This window comes from Pseudophryne corroboree, unplaced genomic scaffold (assembly GCF_028390025.1).
Source record: "Pseudophryne corroboree isolate aPseCor3 unplaced genomic scaffold, aPseCor3.hap2 scaffold_571, whole genome shotgun sequence".
NCBI lineage: Eukaryota > Metazoa > Chordata > Amphibia > Anura > Myobatrachidae > Pseudophryne > Pseudophryne corroboree.
Window position 1 is genome coordinate 130,604 of NW_026970170.1, and position 14,324 is coordinate 144,927.

Here is a 14,324-nt window from a genome sequence, read left to right on the forward strand (position 1 = left end):
GGCAGCCTTCTGCCCTCCCATGTTCATCTGAAAATATGTGTTCTCCCTGCAGTTGTTGTCCCCAGATGAGAGTTCCCTTGTGCTGCCTCAGTTGAATCTCCTTTACTTGAAAGAGATGTGCCTGAGCAGCGGCCCTCCCCAGCCCTATCCCAAATCATACTTATTTTGCATAGGAGAGACCATGGTCTTGAAGATTGTTCTCCCAGGGTGAGGTTCATTCATTGCATTCTGGGTATGCTGACCCCTGTGATTTCCCCAAATGTGGGAAACTCAACTGCATTATTTGTGGTAGTGGGGGACTGTGTTTGTGCTTTCCTCTGGTCAGCTCTGGTAAAAGTCAGATTTCTTTGTTTCAGATCTTCCTCTAGCCTTGTTCTTCTTTCGAGAGTTCCCTTGTGCTGCCTCAGTTGGATCTCCTTCACTTGACAGGGGGGTGCCCGTGCAGCGACTCTCCCCAGCTCTAGCCCAACTTCTACTTACCTGCCAGGTGAGATACTATAATCATGAAGGTGCTTCTCCCAGGGCAAGGCTCACCCATTGCACTCTGGATGTGCTGCCCCTGCGATTTCCCCAAATGTGGGAAACTTGACTGCATAATTTGTGTTTCCCCTGGTCGGCTCTCGTATAATTCAGATCTCTTTGTCTCAGGTCTCTCTCCAGCCTAGTTTGCTGTCTGTTTCCACTTCTCTTTTCTTAAGCCGCTCCATTCTATGGCCTTGCGCACTATCCTTACTTCTCCCGTCTGCTTACTTTGTGCCTTCCAATGCACAATGCAAACTACAGGTAGTGCTGCAGGGCCCACACCCTTTTACTTGCCGTACAGAGCAGCTCTGGAGCAGTTACAGTGCCCAGCTACTGCAAGAAATCAGCTTGAATGCTTCAGGGGCTGGGGCATAGCCAACATGAGCCCCACACCGAAGGAGGGTGGAGGTGTTTAATGCGAACTAGGGGTCATCCAAGCGCCGCAAAAGGCCGCCAAGCCCTGCACGCCCCTTTTCTCTTTTCATATGCAGACGAGGGTTGAAGCCAACTTTGACCCACTGCTTTGGATGACATCACCATATGCAAATCCATCTGCTGCAGGCCTTCCCCCAGGAATGCTTGCACTAGTTGTTGCATTTGGTTTGTTGTTTGGGGGTGCTTCAGTATTAGGCAGCCTTCTGCCCTCCCATGTTCATCTGAAAATATGTGTTCTCCCTGCAGTTGTTGTCCCCAGATGAGAGTTCCCTTATGCTGCCTCAGTTGAATCTCCTTTACTTGACAGAGATGTGCCTGAGCAGCGGCCCTCCCCAGCCCTATCCCAAATCATACTTATTTTGCATAGGAGAGACCATGGTCATGAAGATTATTCTCCCAGTGTGAGGTTCATTCATTGCATTCTGGGTATGCTGACCCCTGTGATTTCCCCAAATGTGGGAAACTCGACAGCATTATTTGTGGTAGTGGGGGACTGTGTTTGTGTTTTCCTCTGGTCAGCTCTGGTAAAAGTCAGATTTCTTTGTCTCAGATCTTCCTCTAGCCTTGTTCTTCTTTTGAGAATTCCCTTGTGCTGCCTCAGTTGGATCTCCTTCACTTGACAGGGGGGTACCCGAGCAGCGACCCTCCCCAGCTCTAGCCCAACTCCTACTTACCTGCCAGGTGAGATACTATGATCACGTAGGTGCTTCTCCCAGGGCAAGGCTCACCCATTGCACTCTGGGTGTGCTGCTCCTGCGATTTCCCCAAATGTGGGAAACTTGACTGCATAATTTGTGTTTCCCCTGGTCGGCTCTCGTATAATTCAGATCTCTTTGTCTCAGGTCTCTCTCCAGCCTAGTTTGCTGTCTGTTTCCACTTCTCTTTTCTTAAGTGCCTTCCAATGCACAATGCAAACTACAGGTAGTGCTGCAGGGCCCACACCCTTTTACTTGCCGTACAGAGCAGCTCTGGAGCTGTTACAGTGCCCAGCTGCTGCAAGAAATCAGCTTGAATGCTTCAGGGGCTGGGGCATAGCAAACATGAGCCCCACACCGAAGGAGGGTGGGGGTGTTTAATGCGAACTAAGGGTCATCCAAGCGCCGCAAAAGGCCGCCATGCCCTGCATACCCCTTTTCTCTTTTCATATGCAGATGAGGGTTCCAGCCAACTTTGGCCCACTGCTTGGATGACATCACCGTATGCAAATCCGTCTTCTGCAGAACTTCCCCCAGGAATGCTTGTACTAGTTGTTGCATTTGGTTTGTTGTTTGCGGGTGCTTCAGTATTAGGCAGCCTTCTGCCCTCCCATGTTCATCTGAAAATATGTGTTCTCCCTGCAGTTGTTGTCCCCAGATGGGAGTTCCCTTGTGCTGCCTCAGTTGAATCTCCTTTACTTGACAGAGATGTGCCTGAGCAGCGGCCCTCCCCAGCCCTATCCCAAATCATACTTATTTTGCATAGGAGATACCATGGTCATGAAGATTGTTCTCCGAGGGTGAGGTTCATTCATTGCATTTTGGGTATGCTGACCCCTGTGATTTCCCCAAATGTGGGAAACTCGACTGCATTATTTGTGGTAGTGGGGGACTGTGTTTGTGCTTTCCTCTGGTCAGCTCTGGTAAAAATCAGATTTCTTTATATCAGATCTTCCTCTAGCCTTGTTCTTCTTTCGAGAGTTCCCTTGTGCTGCCTCAGTTGGATCTCTTTCACTTGAGAGGGGGGTGCCCGAGCAGCGACCCTCCCCAGCTCTAGCCCAACTCCTACTTACCTGCCAGGTGAGATACTATGATCATGAAGGTGCTTCTCCCAGGGCAAGGCTCACCCATTGCACTCTGGTTGTGCTGCCCCTGCGATTTCCCCAAATGTGGGAAACTTGACTGCATAATTTGTGTTTCCCTTGGTCATCTCTCGTATAATTCAGATCTCTTTGTCTTAGGTCTCTCTCCAGCCTAGTTTGCTGTCTGTTTCCACTTCTCTTTTCTTGAGCCGCTCCCTTCTATGCCCTTGCGCACTATCCTGACTTCTCCCGTCTGCTTACTTCGTGCCTTCCAACGCACAATGCAAACTACAGGTAGTGCTGCAGGGCCCACACCCTTTTACTTGCCTTACAGAGCAGCTCTGGAGCAGTTACAGTGCCCAGCTGCTGCAAGAAATCAGCTTGAATGCTTCAGGGGCTGGGGCATAGCCAACATGAGCCCCACACCGAAGGAGGGTGGAGGTGTGTAATGCGAACTAGGGGTCATCCAAGCGCCGCAAAAGGCCGCCATGCCCTGCACGCCCCTTTTCTCTTTTCATATGCAGACGAGGGTTGAAGCCAACTTTGACCCACTGCTTGGATGGCATCACCATATGCAAATCCATCTGCTGCAGGCCTTCCCCCAGGAATGCTTGCACTAGTTGTTGCATTTGGTTTGTTGTTTGGGGGTGCTTCAGTATTAGGCAGCCTTCTGCCCTCCCATGTTCATCTGAAAATATGTGTTCTCCCTGCAGTTGTTGTCCCCAGATGAGAGTTCCCTTGTGCTGCCTCAGTTGAATCTCCTTTACTTGAAAGAGATGTGCCTGAGCAGCGGCCCTCCCCAGCCCTATCCCAAATCATACTTATTTTGCATAGGAGAGACCATGGTCTTGAAGATTGTTCTCCCAGGGTGAGGTTCATTCATTGCATTCTGGGTATGCTGACCCCTGTGATTTCCCCAAATGTGGGAAACTCAACTGCATTATTTGTGGTAGTGGGGGACTGTGTTTGTGCTTTCCTCTGGTCAGCTCTGGTAAAAGTCAGATTTCTTTGTTTCAGATCTTCCTCTAGCCTTGTTCTTCTTTCGAGAGTTCCCTTGTGCTGCCTCAGTTGGATCTCCTTCACTTGACAGGGGGGTGCCCGTGCAGCGACTCTCCCCAGCTCTAGCCCAACTTCTACTTACCTGCCAGGTGAGATACTATAATCATGAAGGTGCTTCTCCCAGGGCAAGGCTCACCCATTGCACTCTGGATGTGCTGCCCCTGCGATTTCCCCAAATGTGGGAAACTTGACTGCATAATTTGTGTTTCCCCTGGTCGGCTCTCGTATAATTCAGATCTCTTTGTCTCAGGTCTCTCTCCAGCCTAGTTTGCTGTCTGTTTCCACTTCTCTTTTCTTAAGCCGCTCCATTCTATGGCCTTGCGCACTATCCTTACTTCTCCCGTCTGCTTACTTTGTGCCTTCCAATGCACAATGCAAACTACAGGTAGTGCTGCAGGGCCCACACCCTTTTACTTGCCGTACAGAGCAGCTCTGGAGCAGTTACAGTGCCCAGCTACTGCAAGAAATCAGCTTGAATGCTTCAGGGGCTGGGGCATAGCCAACATGAGCCCCACACCGAAGGAGGGTGGAGGTGTTTAATGCGAACTAGGGGTCATCCAAGCGCCGCAAAAGACCGCCAAGCCCTGCACGCCCCTTTTCTCTTTTCATATGCAGACGAGGGTTGAAGCCAACTTTGACCCACTGCTTTGGATGACATCACCATATGCAAATCCATCTGCTGCAGGCCTTCCCCCAGGAATGCTTGCACTAGTTGTTGCATTTGGTTTGTTGTTTGGGGGTGCTTCAGTATTAGGCAGCCTTCTGCCCTCCCATGTTCATCTGAAAATATGTGTTCTCCCTGCAGTTGTTGTCCCCAGATGAGAGTTCCCTTATGCTGCCTCAGTTGAATCTCCTTTACTTGAAAGAGATGTGCCTGAGCAGCGGCCCTCCCCAGCCCTATCCCAAATCATACTTATTTTGCATAGGAGAGACCATGGTCATGAAGATTATTCTCCCAGTGTGAGGTTCATTCATTGCATTCTGGGTATGCTGACCCCTGTGATTTCCCCAAATGTGGGAAACTCGACAGCATTATTTGTGGTAGTGGGGGACTGTGTTTGTGTTTTCCTCTGGTCAGCTCTGGTAAAAGTCAGATTTCTTTGTCTCAGATCTTCCTCTAGCCTTGTTCTTCTTTTGAGAATTCCCTTGTGCTGCCTCAGTTGGATCTCCTTCACTTGACAGGGGGGTACCCGAGCAGCGACCCTCCCCAGCTCTAGCCCAACTCCTACTTACCTGCCAGGTGAGATACTATGATCACGTAGGTGCTTCTCCCAGGGCAAGGCTCACCCATTGCACTCTGGGTGTGCTGCTCCTGCGATTTCCCCAAATGTGGGAAACTTGACTGCATAATTTGTGTTTCCCCTGGTCGGCTCTCGTATAATTCAGATCTCTTTGTCTCAGGTCTCTCTCCAGCCTAGTTTGCTGTCTGTTTCCACTTCTCTTTTCTTAAGTGCCTTCCAATGCACAATGCAAACTACAGGTAGTGCTGCAGGGCCCACACCCTTTTACTTGCCGTACAGAGCAGCTCTGGAGCTGTTACAGTGCCCAGCTGCTGCAAGAAATCAGCTTGAATGCTTCAGGGGCTGGGGCATAGCAAACATGAGCCCCACACCGAAGGAGGGTGGGGGTGTTTAATGCGAACTAAGGGTCATCCAAGCGCCGCAAAAGGCCGCCATGCCCTGCATACCCCTTTTCTCTTTTCATATGCAGATGAGGGTTCCAGCCAACTTTGGCCCACTGCTTGGATGACATCACCGTATGCAAATCCGTCTTCTGCAGAACTTCCCCCAGGAATGCTTGTACTAGTTGATGCATTTGGTTTGTTGTTTGCGGGTGCTTCAGTATTAGGCAGCCTTCTGCCCTCCCATGTTCATCTGAAAATATGTGTTCTCCCTGCAGTTGTTGTCCCCAGATGGGAGTTCCCTTGTGCTGCCTCAGTTGAATCTCCTTTACTTGACAGAGATGTGCCTGAGCAGCGGCCCTCCCCAGCCCTATCCCAAATCATACTTATTTTGCATAGGAGATACCATGGTCATGAAGATTGTTCTCCGAGGGTGAGGTTCATTCATTGCATTTTGGGTATGCTGACCCCTGTGATTTCCCCAAATGTGGGAAACTCGACTGCATTATTTGTGGTAGTGGGGGACTGTGTTTGTGCTTTCCTCTGGTCAGCTCTGGTAAAAATCAGATTTCTTTATATCAGATCTTCCTCTAGCCTTGTTCTTCTTTCGAGAGTTCCCTTGTGCTGCCTCAGTTGGATCTCTTTCACTTGAGAGGGGGGTGCCCGAGCAGCGACCCTCCCCAGCTCTAGCCCAACTCCTACTTACCTGCCAGGTGAGATACTTTGATCATGAAGGTGCTTCTCCCAGGGCAAGGCTCACCCATTGCACTCTGGTTGTGCTGCCCCTGCGATTTCCCCAAATGTGGGAAACTTGACTGCATAATTTGTGTTTCCCTTGGTCATCTCTCGTATAATTCAGATCTCTTTGTCTCAGGTCTCTCTCCAGCCTAGTTTGCTGTCTGTTTCCACTTCTCTTTTCTTGAGCCGCTCCCTTCTATGCCCTTGCGCACTATCCTGACTTCTCCCGTCTGCTTACTTCGTGCCTTCCAACGCACAATGCAAACTACAGGTAGTGCTGCAGGGCCCACACCCTTTTACTTGCCTTACAGAGCAGCTCTGGAGCAGTTACAGTGCCCAGCTGCTGAAAGAAATCAGCTTGAATGCTTCAGGGGCTGGGGCATAGCCAACATGAGCCCCACACCGAAGGAGGGTGGAGGTGTGTAATGCGAACTAGGGGTCATCCAAGCGCCGCAAAAGGCCGCCATGCCCTGCACGCCCCTTTTCTCTTTTCATATGCAGACGAGGGTTGAAGCCAACTTTGACCCACTGCTTGGATGGCATCACCATATGCAAATCCATCTGCTGCAGGCCTTCCCCCAGGAATGCTTGCACTAGTTGTTGCATTTGGTTTGTTGTTTGGGGGTGCTTCAGTATTAGGCAGCCTTCTGCCCTCCCATGTTCATCTGAAAATATGTGTTCTCCCTGCAGTTGTTGTCCCCAGATGAGAGTTCCCTTGTGCTGCCTCAGTTGAATCTCCTTTACTTGACAGAGATGTGCCTGAGCAGCGGCCCTCCCCAGCCCTATCCCAAATCATACTTATTTTGCATAGGAGAGACCATGGTCTTGAAGATTGTTCTCCCAGGGTGAGGTTCATTCATTGCATTCTGGGTATGCTGACCCCTGTGATTTCCCCAAATGTGGGAAACTCAACTGCATTATTTGTGGTAGTGGGGGACTGTGTTTGTGCTTTCCTCTGGTCAGCTCTGGTAAAAGTCAGATTTCTTTGTTTCAGATCTTCCTCTAGCCTTGTCCTTCTTTCGAGAGTTCCCTTGTGCTGCCTTAGTTGGATCTCCTTCACTTGACAGGGGGGTGCCCGTGCAGCGACTCTCCCCAGCTCTAGCCCAACTTCTACTTACCTGCCAGGTGAGATACTATAATCATGAAGGTGCTTCTCCCAGGGCAAGGCTCACCCATTGCACTCTGGATGTGCTGCCCCTGCGATTTCCCCTAATGTGGGAAACTTGACTGCATAATTTGTGTTTCCCCTGGTCGGCTCTCGTATAATTCAGATCTCTTTGTCTCAGGTCTCTCTCCAGCCTAGTTTGCTGTCTGTTTCCACTTCTCTTTTCTTAAGCCGCTCCATTCTATGGCCTTGCGCACTAACCTTACTTCTCCCGTCTGCTTACTTTGTGCCTTCCAATGCACAATGCAAACTACAGGTAGTGCTGCAGGGCCCACACCCTTTTACTTGCCGTACAGAGCAGCTCTGGAGCAGTTACAGTGCCCAGCTACTGCAAGAAATCAGCTTGAATGCTTCAGGGGCTGGGGCATAGCCAACATGAGCCCCACACCGAAGGAGGGTGGAGGTGTTTAATGCGAACTAGGGGTCATCCAAGCGCCGCAAAAGGCCGCCATGCCCTGCACGCCCCTTTTCTCTTTTCATATGCAGACGAGGGTTGAAGCAAACTTTGACCCACTGCTTTGGATGACATCACCATATGCAAATCCATCTGCTGCAGGCCTTCCCCCAGGAATGCTTGCACTAGTTGTTGCATTTGGTTTGTTGTTTGGGGGTGCTTCAGTATTAGGCAGCCTTCTGCCCTCCCATGTTCATCTGAAAATATGTGTTCTCCCTGCAGTTGTTGTCCCCAGATGAGAGTTCCCTTATGCTGCCTCAGTTGAATCTCCTTTACTTGACAGAGATGTGCCTGAGCAGCGGCCCTCCCCAGCCCTATCCCAAATCATACTTATTTTGCATAGGAGAGACCATGGTCATGAAGATTATTCTCCCAGTGTGAGGTTCATTCATTGCATTCTGGGTATGCTGACCCCTGTGATTTCCCCAAATGTGGGAAACTCGACAGCATTATTTGTGGTAGTGGGGGACTGTGTTTGTGTTTTCCTCTGGTCAGCTCTGGTAAAAGTCAAATTTCTTTGTCTCAGATCTTCCTCTAGCCTTGTTCTTCTTTCGAGAATTCCCTTGTGCTGCCTCAGTTGGATCTCCTTCACTTGACAGGGGGGGTACCCGAGCAGCGACCCTCCCCAGCTCTAGCCCAACTCCTACTTACCTGCCAGGTGAGATACTATGATCACGTAGGTGCTTCTCCCAGGGCAAGGCTCACCCATTGCACTCTGGGTGTGCTGCTCCTGCGATTTCCCCAAATGTGGGAAACTTGACTGCATAATTTGTGTTTCCCCTGGTCGGCTCTCGTATAATTCAGATCTCTTTGTCTCAGGTCTCTCTCCAGCCTAGTTTGCTGTCTGTTTCCACTTCTGTTTTCTTGAGCCGCTCCCTTCTATGCCCTTGCGCACTATCCTGACTTCTCCCGTCTGCTTACTTTGTGCCTTCCAACGCACAATGCGAACTACAGGTAGTGCTGCAGGGCCCACACCCTTTTACTTGCCGTACAGAGCAGCTCTGGAGCTGTTACAGTGCCCAGCTGCTGCAAGAAATCAGCTTGAATGCTTCAGGGGCTGGGGCATAGCCAACATGAGCCCCACACCGAAGGAGGGTGGAGGTATTTAATGCGAACTAGGGGTCATCCAAGCACCGCAAAAGGCCGCCATGCCCTGCATAACCCTTTTCTCTTTTCATATGCAGATGAGGGTTCCAGCCAACTTTGGCCCACTGCTTGGATGACATCACCGTATGCAAATCCGTCTTCTGCAGACCTTCTCCCAGGAATGCTTTTACTAGTTGTTACATTTGGTTTGTTGTTTGGGGGTGCTTCAGTATTAGGCAGCCTTCTGCCCTCCCATGTTCATCTGAAAATATGTGTTCTCCCTGCAGTTGTTGTCCCCTGATGAGAGTTCCCTTGTGCTGCCTCAGTTGAATCTCCTTTACTTGACAGAGATGTGCCTGAGCAGCGGCCCTCCCCAGCCCTATCCCAAATCATACTTATTTTGCATAGGAGATACCATGGTCATGAAGATTGTTCTCTCAGGGTGAGGTTCATTCATTGCATTCTGGGTATGCTGACCCCTGTGATTTCCCCAAATGTGGGAAACTCGACTGCATTATTTGTGGTAGTGGGGGACTGTGTTTGTGCTTTCCTCTGGTCAGCTCTGGTAAAATACAGATTTCTTTGTCTCAGATCTTCCTCTAGCCTTGTTCTTTTTTCGAGAGTTTCCTTGTGCTGCCTCAGTTGGATCTCCTTCACTTGACAGGGGGGTGCCCGAGCAGCGACCCTCCCCAGCTCTAGCCCAACTCCTACTTACCTGCCAGGTGAGATACTATGATCAGGAAGGTGCTTCTCCCAGGGCAAGGCTCACCCATTGCACTCTGGGTGTGCTGCTCCTACGATTTCCCCAAATGTGGGACACTTGACTGCATAATTTGTGTTTCCTCTAGTCGGCTACTCGTATAATTCAGATCTCTTTGTCTCAGGTCTCTCTCCAGCCTAGTTTGCTGTCTGTTTCCACTTCTCTTTTCTTGAGCCCCTGCCTTCTATGCCCTTGTGCACTCTCCTGACTTCTCCTGTCTGCTTACTTTGTGCCTTCCAACGCACAATGCGAACTACAGGTAGTGCTGCAGGGCCCACACCCTTTTACTTGCCTTACAGAGCAGCTCTGGAGCTGTTACAGTGCCCAGCTGCTGCAAGAAATCAGCTTGAATACTTCAGGGGCTGGGGCATAGCCAACATGAGCCCCACACCGAAGGAGAATGGAGGTGTTTAATGCGAACTAGGGGTCATCCAAGCACCGCAAAAGGCCGCCATGCCCTGCATAACCCTTTTCTCTTTTCATATGCAGATGAGGGTTCCAGCCAACTTTGGCCCACTGCTTGGATGACATCACCGTATGCAAATCCGTCTTCTGCAGACCTTCTCCCAGGAATGCTTTTACTAGTTGTTGCATTTGGTTTGTTGTTTGGGGGTGCTTCAGTATTAGGCAGCCTTCTGCCCTCCCATGTTCATCTGAAAATATGTGTTCTCCCTGCAGTTGTTGTCCCCAGATGAGAGTTCCCTTGTGCTGCCTCAGTTGAATCTCCTTTACTTGACAGAGATGTGCCTGAGCAGCGGCCCTCCCCAGCCCTATCCCAAATCATACTTATTTTGCATAAGAGATACCATGGTCATGAAGATTGTTCTCCCAGGGTTAGGTTCATTCATTGCATTCTGGGTATGCTGACCCCTGTGATTTCCCCAAATGTGGGAAACTCAACTGCATTATTTGTGGTAGTGGGGGACTGTGTTTGTGCTTTCCTCTGGTCAGCTCTGGTAAAAGTCAGATTTCTTTGTCTCAGATCTTCCTCTAGCCTTGTTCTTCTTTCGAGAGTTCCCTTGTGCTGCCTCAGTTGGATCTCCTTCACTTGACAGGGGGGTGCCCGAGCAGCGACCCTCCCCAGCTCTAGCCCAACTCCTACTTACCTGCCAGGTGAGATACTATGATCATGTAGGTGCTTCTCCCAGGGCAAGGCTCACCCATTGCACTCTGGGTGTGCTGCCCCTGCGATTTCCCCAAATGTGGGAAACTTGACTGCATAATTTGTGTTTCCCCTGGTCGGCTCTCATATAATTCAGATCTCTTTGTCTCAGGTCTCTCTCCAGCCTAGTTTGCTGTCTGTTTCCACTTCTTTTTTCTTGAGCCCCTCCCTTCTATACCCTTGTGGACTCTCCTGACTTCTCCTCCTGTCTGCTTACTTTGTGCCTTCCAATGCACAATGCAAACTACAGGTAGTGCTGCAGGGCCCACACCCTTCTACTTGCTTTACAGAGCAGCTCTGGAGCTGTTACAGTGCCCAGCTGCTGCAAGAAATCAGCTTGAATGCTTCAGGGGCTGGGGCATAGCCAACATGAGCCCCACACCGAAGGAGGGTGGAGGTGTTTAATGCGAACTAGGGGTCATCCAAGCACCGCAAAAGGCCGCCATGCCCTGCACACCCCTTTTTTATTTTCATATGCAGACGAGGGTTGAAGCCAACTTTGACCCACTGCTTGGATGACATCACCATATGCAAATCCATCTGTGGCAGGCCTTCCCCCAGGAATGCTTGCACTAGTTGTTGCATTTGGTTTGTTGTTTGGGGGTGCTTCAGTATTAGGCAGCCTTCTGCCCTCCCATGTTCATCTGAAAATATATGTTCTCCCTGCAGTTGTTGTCCCAAGATGAGAGTTCCCTTGTGCTGCCTCAGTTGAATCTCCTTTACTTGACAGAGATGTGCATGAGCAGCGGCCCTCCCCAGCCCTATTCCAAATCATACTTATTTTGCATAGGAGATACCATGGTCATGAAGATTTTTCTCCCAGGGTGAGGTTCATTCATTGCATTTTGGGTATGCTGACCGCTGTGATTTCCCCAAATGTGGGAAACTTGACTGCATTATTTGTGGTAGTGGGAGACTGTGTTTGTGCTTTCCTCTGGTCAGCTCTGGTAAAAGTCAGATTTCTTTGTCTCAGATTTTCCTTTAGCCTTATTCTTCTTTCGAGAGTTCCCTTGTGCTGCCTCAGTTTGATCTCCTTCACTTTACAGGGGGGTACACGAGCAGCGACCCTCCCCAGCTCTAGCCCAACTCCTACTTACCTGCCAGGTGAGATACTATGATCATGAAGGTGCTTCTCCCAGGGCAAGGCTCACCCATTGTACTCTGGGTGTGCTGCTCCTGCGATTTCCCCAAATGTGGGAAACTTGACTGCATAATTTGTGTTTCCCCTGGTCGGCTCTCGTATAATTCAGATCTCTTTGTCTCAGGTCTCTCTCCAGACTAGTTTGCTGTCTGTTTCCACTTCTCTTTTCTTCAGCCGCTCCCTTCTATACCCTTGTGCACTATCCTGACTTCTCCTCCCGTCTGCTTACTTTGTGCCTTCCAATGCACAATGCAAACTACAGGTAGTGCTGCAGGGCCCACACCCTTTTACTTGCCTTACAGAGCAGCTCTGGAGCTGTTACAGTGCCCAGCTGCTGCAAGAAATCAGCTTGAATGCTTCAGGGGCTGGGGCATAGCCAACATGAGCCCCACACCGAAGGAGGGTGGAGGTGTTTAATGCAAACTAGGGGTCAGACAAGCGCCGCAAAAGGCCACCATGCCCTGCACGCCCCTTTTCTGTTTTCATATGCAGACGAGGGTTGAAGCCAACTTTGACCCACTGCTTGGATGACATCACCATATGCAAATCCATCTGCGGCAGGCCTTCCCCCAGGAATGCTTGCACTAGTTGTTGCATTTGGTTTGTTGTTTGGGGGTGCTTCAGTATTAGGCAGCCTTCTGCCCTCCCATGTTTATCTGAAAATATGTGTTCTCCCTGCAGTTGTTGTCCCCAGATGAGAGTTCCCTTGTGCTGCCTCAGTTGAATCTCCTTAACTTGACAGAGATATGCCTGAGCAGCGGCCCTCCCCAGCTCTATCCCAAATCATACTTATTTTGCATAGGAGATACCATGGTCATGAAGATTATTCTCCCAGGGTGAGGTTCATTCATTGCATTCTGGGTATGCTGACCCCTGTGATTTCCCTTAATGTGGGAAACTTGACTGCTTTATTTGTGGTAGTGGGGGACTGTGTTTGTGTTTTCCTCTGGTCAGCTCTGGTAAAAGTCAGATTTCTTTGTTTCAGATCTTCCTCTAGCCTTGTTCTTCTTTCGAGAGTTCCCTTGTGCTGCCTCAGTTGGATCTCCTTCACTTGACAGGGGGGTGCCCGAGCAGAGACCCTCCCCAGCTCTAGCCTCATCTACACGACATAGCCCTGAATTTTCCAATGCGCAGCTCTTTGCAAAAGAGAGATATTGGCAAGGAAAAGCTGTCTTGTACCATTGCATTTTTCTCCCAAACGAAGGGCACTAGAAAGAAAATTTTAAAGCCTCCTGTTAGGCCATCATCTACACGACATAGCCCTGAATTTTCCAATGCGCAGCTCTTTGCAAAAGAGAGATATTGGCAAGGAAAAGCTGTCTTGTACCTTTGCATTTTTCTCCCAAACGAAGGTCACTAGAAAGAAAATTTTAAAGCCTCCTGTTAGGCCATCATCTACACGACATAGCCCTGAATTTTCCAATGCGCAGCTCTTTGCAAAAGAGAGATATTGGCAAGGAAAAGCTGTCTTGTACCTTTGCATTTTTCTCCCAAACGAAGGTCACTAGAAAGAAAATGTTAAAGCCTCCTGTTAGGCCATCATCTACACGACATAGCCCTGAATTTTCCAATGCGCAGCTCTTTGCAAAAGAGAGATATTGGCAAGGAAAAGCTGTCTTGTACCATTGCATTTTTCTCCCAAACGAAGGGCACTAGAACGAAAATTTTAAAGCCTCCTGTTAGGCCATCATCTACACGACATAGCCCTGAATTTTCCAATGCGCAGCTCTTTGCAAAAGAGAGATATTGGCAAGGAAAAGCTGTCTTGTACCTTTGCATTTTTCTCCCAAACGAAGGTCACTAGAAAGAAAATTTTAAAGCCTCCTGTTAGGCCATCATCTACACGACATAGCCCTGAATTTTCCAATGCGCAGCTCTTTGCAAAAGAGAGATATTGGCAAGGAAAAGCTGTCTTGTACCATTGCATTTTTCTCCCAAACGAAGGACACTAGAAAGAAAATTTTAAAGCCTCCTGTTAGGCCATCATCTACACGACATAGCCCTGAATTTTCCAATGCGCAGCTCTTTGCAAAAGAGAGATATTGGCAAGGAAAAGCTGTCTTGTACCATTGCATTTTTCTCCCAAACGAAGGACACTAGAAAGAAAATTTTAAAGCCTCCTTTTAGGCCATCATCTACACGACATAGCCCTGAATTTTCCAATGCGCAGCTCTTTGCAAAAGAGAGATATTGGCAAGGAAAAGCTGTCTTGTACCATTGCATTTTTCTCCCAAACGAAGGACACTAGAAAGAAAATTTTAAAGCCTCCTGTTAGGCCATCATCTACACGACATAGCCCTGAATTTTCCAATGCGCAGCTCTTTGCAAAAGAGAGATATTGGCAAGGAAAAGCTGTCTTGTACCATTGCATTTTTCTCCCAAACGAAGGACACTAGAAAGAACA

The 14,324-nt window shown here is 49.3% G+C and overlaps 22 non-coding genes and 1 pseudogene across 22 annotated transcripts; all 23 read left to right on the forward strand.

Annotated features, from left to right (window-relative positions):
• The first annotated feature begins 156 nt into the window (after positions 1-156).
• On the forward strand, positions 157-320 carry LOC135033473 (U1 spliceosomal RNA). The gene has a single exon (XR_010228837.1). It is a non-coding gene; the product is annotated as a U1 spliceosomal RNA (small nuclear RNA).
• A 152-nt stretch (positions 321-472) lies between these two features.
• LOC135033390 (U1 spliceosomal RNA) lies at positions 473-635 on the forward strand. The gene has a single exon (XR_010228763.1). It is a non-coding gene; the product is annotated as a U1 spliceosomal RNA (small nuclear RNA).
• Positions 636-1,307: 672 nt separating this feature from the next.
• LOC135033303 (U1 spliceosomal RNA) lies at positions 1,308-1,471 on the forward strand. Its single transcript, XR_010228693.1, has one exon. It is a non-coding gene; the product is annotated as a U1 spliceosomal RNA (small nuclear RNA).
• Positions 1,472-1,623: 152 nt separating this feature from the next.
• LOC135033359 (U1 spliceosomal RNA) lies at positions 1,624-1,786 on the forward strand. Its single transcript, XR_010228739.1, has one exon. It is a non-coding gene; the product is annotated as a U1 spliceosomal RNA (small nuclear RNA).
• A 615-nt stretch (positions 1,787-2,401) lies between these two features.
• LOC135033468 (U1 spliceosomal RNA) lies at positions 2,402-2,565 on the forward strand. The gene has a single exon (XR_010228832.1). It is a non-coding gene; the product is annotated as a U1 spliceosomal RNA (small nuclear RNA).
• Positions 2,566-2,717: 152 nt separating this feature from the next.
• LOC135033370 (U1 spliceosomal RNA) lies at positions 2,718-2,880 on the forward strand. Its single transcript, XR_010228749.1, has one exon. It is a non-coding gene; the product is annotated as a U1 spliceosomal RNA (small nuclear RNA).
• Positions 2,881-3,551: 671 nt separating this feature from the next.
• Positions 3,552-3,715, forward strand: LOC135033474 (U1 spliceosomal RNA). The gene has a single exon (XR_010228838.1). It is a non-coding gene; the product is annotated as a U1 spliceosomal RNA (small nuclear RNA).
• Positions 3,716-3,867: 152 nt separating this feature from the next.
• LOC135033391 (U1 spliceosomal RNA) lies at positions 3,868-4,030 on the forward strand. Its single transcript, XR_010228765.1, has one exon. It is a non-coding gene; the product is annotated as a U1 spliceosomal RNA (small nuclear RNA).
• A 672-nt stretch (positions 4,031-4,702) lies between these two features.
• Positions 4,703-4,866, forward strand: LOC135033304 (U1 spliceosomal RNA). The gene has a single exon (XR_010228694.1). It is a non-coding gene; the product is annotated as a U1 spliceosomal RNA (small nuclear RNA).
• A 152-nt stretch (positions 4,867-5,018) lies between these two features.
• On the forward strand, positions 5,019-5,181 carry LOC135033361 (U1 spliceosomal RNA). The gene has a single exon (XR_010228741.1). It is a non-coding gene; the product is annotated as a U1 spliceosomal RNA (small nuclear RNA).
• Positions 5,182-5,796: 615 nt separating this feature from the next.
• Positions 5,797-5,960, forward strand: LOC135033469 (U1 spliceosomal RNA). Its single transcript, XR_010228833.1, has one exon. It is a non-coding gene; the product is annotated as a U1 spliceosomal RNA (small nuclear RNA).
• A 152-nt stretch (positions 5,961-6,112) lies between these two features.
• LOC135033402 (U1 spliceosomal RNA) lies at positions 6,113-6,275 on the forward strand. The gene has a single exon (XR_010228774.1). It is a non-coding gene; the product is annotated as a U1 spliceosomal RNA (small nuclear RNA).
• A 671-nt stretch (positions 6,276-6,946) lies between these two features.
• Positions 6,947-7,110, forward strand: LOC135033476 (U1 spliceosomal RNA). Its single transcript, XR_010228840.1, has one exon. It is a non-coding gene; the product is annotated as a U1 spliceosomal RNA (small nuclear RNA).
• A 152-nt stretch (positions 7,111-7,262) lies between these two features.
• Positions 7,263-7,425, forward strand: LOC135033394 (U1 spliceosomal RNA). Its single transcript, XR_010228767.1, has one exon. It is a non-coding gene; the product is annotated as a U1 spliceosomal RNA (small nuclear RNA).
• A 672-nt stretch (positions 7,426-8,097) lies between these two features.
• Positions 8,098-8,261, forward strand: LOC135033305 (U1 spliceosomal RNA). The gene has a single exon (XR_010228695.1). It is a non-coding gene; the product is annotated as a U1 spliceosomal RNA (small nuclear RNA).
• Positions 8,262-8,414: 153 nt separating this feature from the next.
• Positions 8,415-8,577, forward strand: LOC135033362 (U1 spliceosomal RNA). Its single transcript, XR_010228742.1, has one exon. It is a non-coding gene; the product is annotated as a U1 spliceosomal RNA (small nuclear RNA).
• Positions 8,578-9,248: 671 nt separating this feature from the next.
• On the forward strand, positions 9,249-9,412 carry LOC135033485 (U1 spliceosomal RNA). The gene has a single exon (XR_010228848.1). It is a non-coding gene; the product is annotated as a U1 spliceosomal RNA (small nuclear RNA).
• Positions 9,413-9,564: 152 nt separating this feature from the next.
• On the forward strand, positions 9,565-9,728 carry LOC135033379 (U1 spliceosomal RNA). Its single transcript, XR_010228752.1, has one exon. It is a non-coding gene; the product is annotated as a U1 spliceosomal RNA (small nuclear RNA).
• A 671-nt stretch (positions 9,729-10,399) lies between these two features.
• On the forward strand, positions 10,400-10,563 carry LOC135033276 (U1 spliceosomal RNA). The gene has a single exon (XR_010228666.1). It is a non-coding gene; the product is annotated as a U1 spliceosomal RNA (small nuclear RNA).
• Positions 10,564-10,715: 152 nt separating this feature from the next.
• Positions 10,716-10,857, forward strand: LOC135033374 (U1 spliceosomal RNA; annotated as a pseudogene).
• A 695-nt stretch (positions 10,858-11,552) lies between these two features.
• On the forward strand, positions 11,553-11,716 carry LOC135033306 (U1 spliceosomal RNA). Its single transcript, XR_010228696.1, has one exon. It is a non-coding gene; the product is annotated as a U1 spliceosomal RNA (small nuclear RNA).
• A 152-nt stretch (positions 11,717-11,868) lies between these two features.
• On the forward strand, positions 11,869-12,031 carry LOC135033346 (U1 spliceosomal RNA). Its single transcript, XR_010228728.1, has one exon. It is a non-coding gene; the product is annotated as a U1 spliceosomal RNA (small nuclear RNA).
• A 674-nt stretch (positions 12,032-12,705) lies between these two features.
• LOC135033299 (U1 spliceosomal RNA) lies at positions 12,706-12,869 on the forward strand. The gene has a single exon (XR_010228689.1). It is a non-coding gene; the product is annotated as a U1 spliceosomal RNA (small nuclear RNA).
• The last annotated feature ends 1,455 nt before the right edge of the window (positions 12,870-14,324 follow it).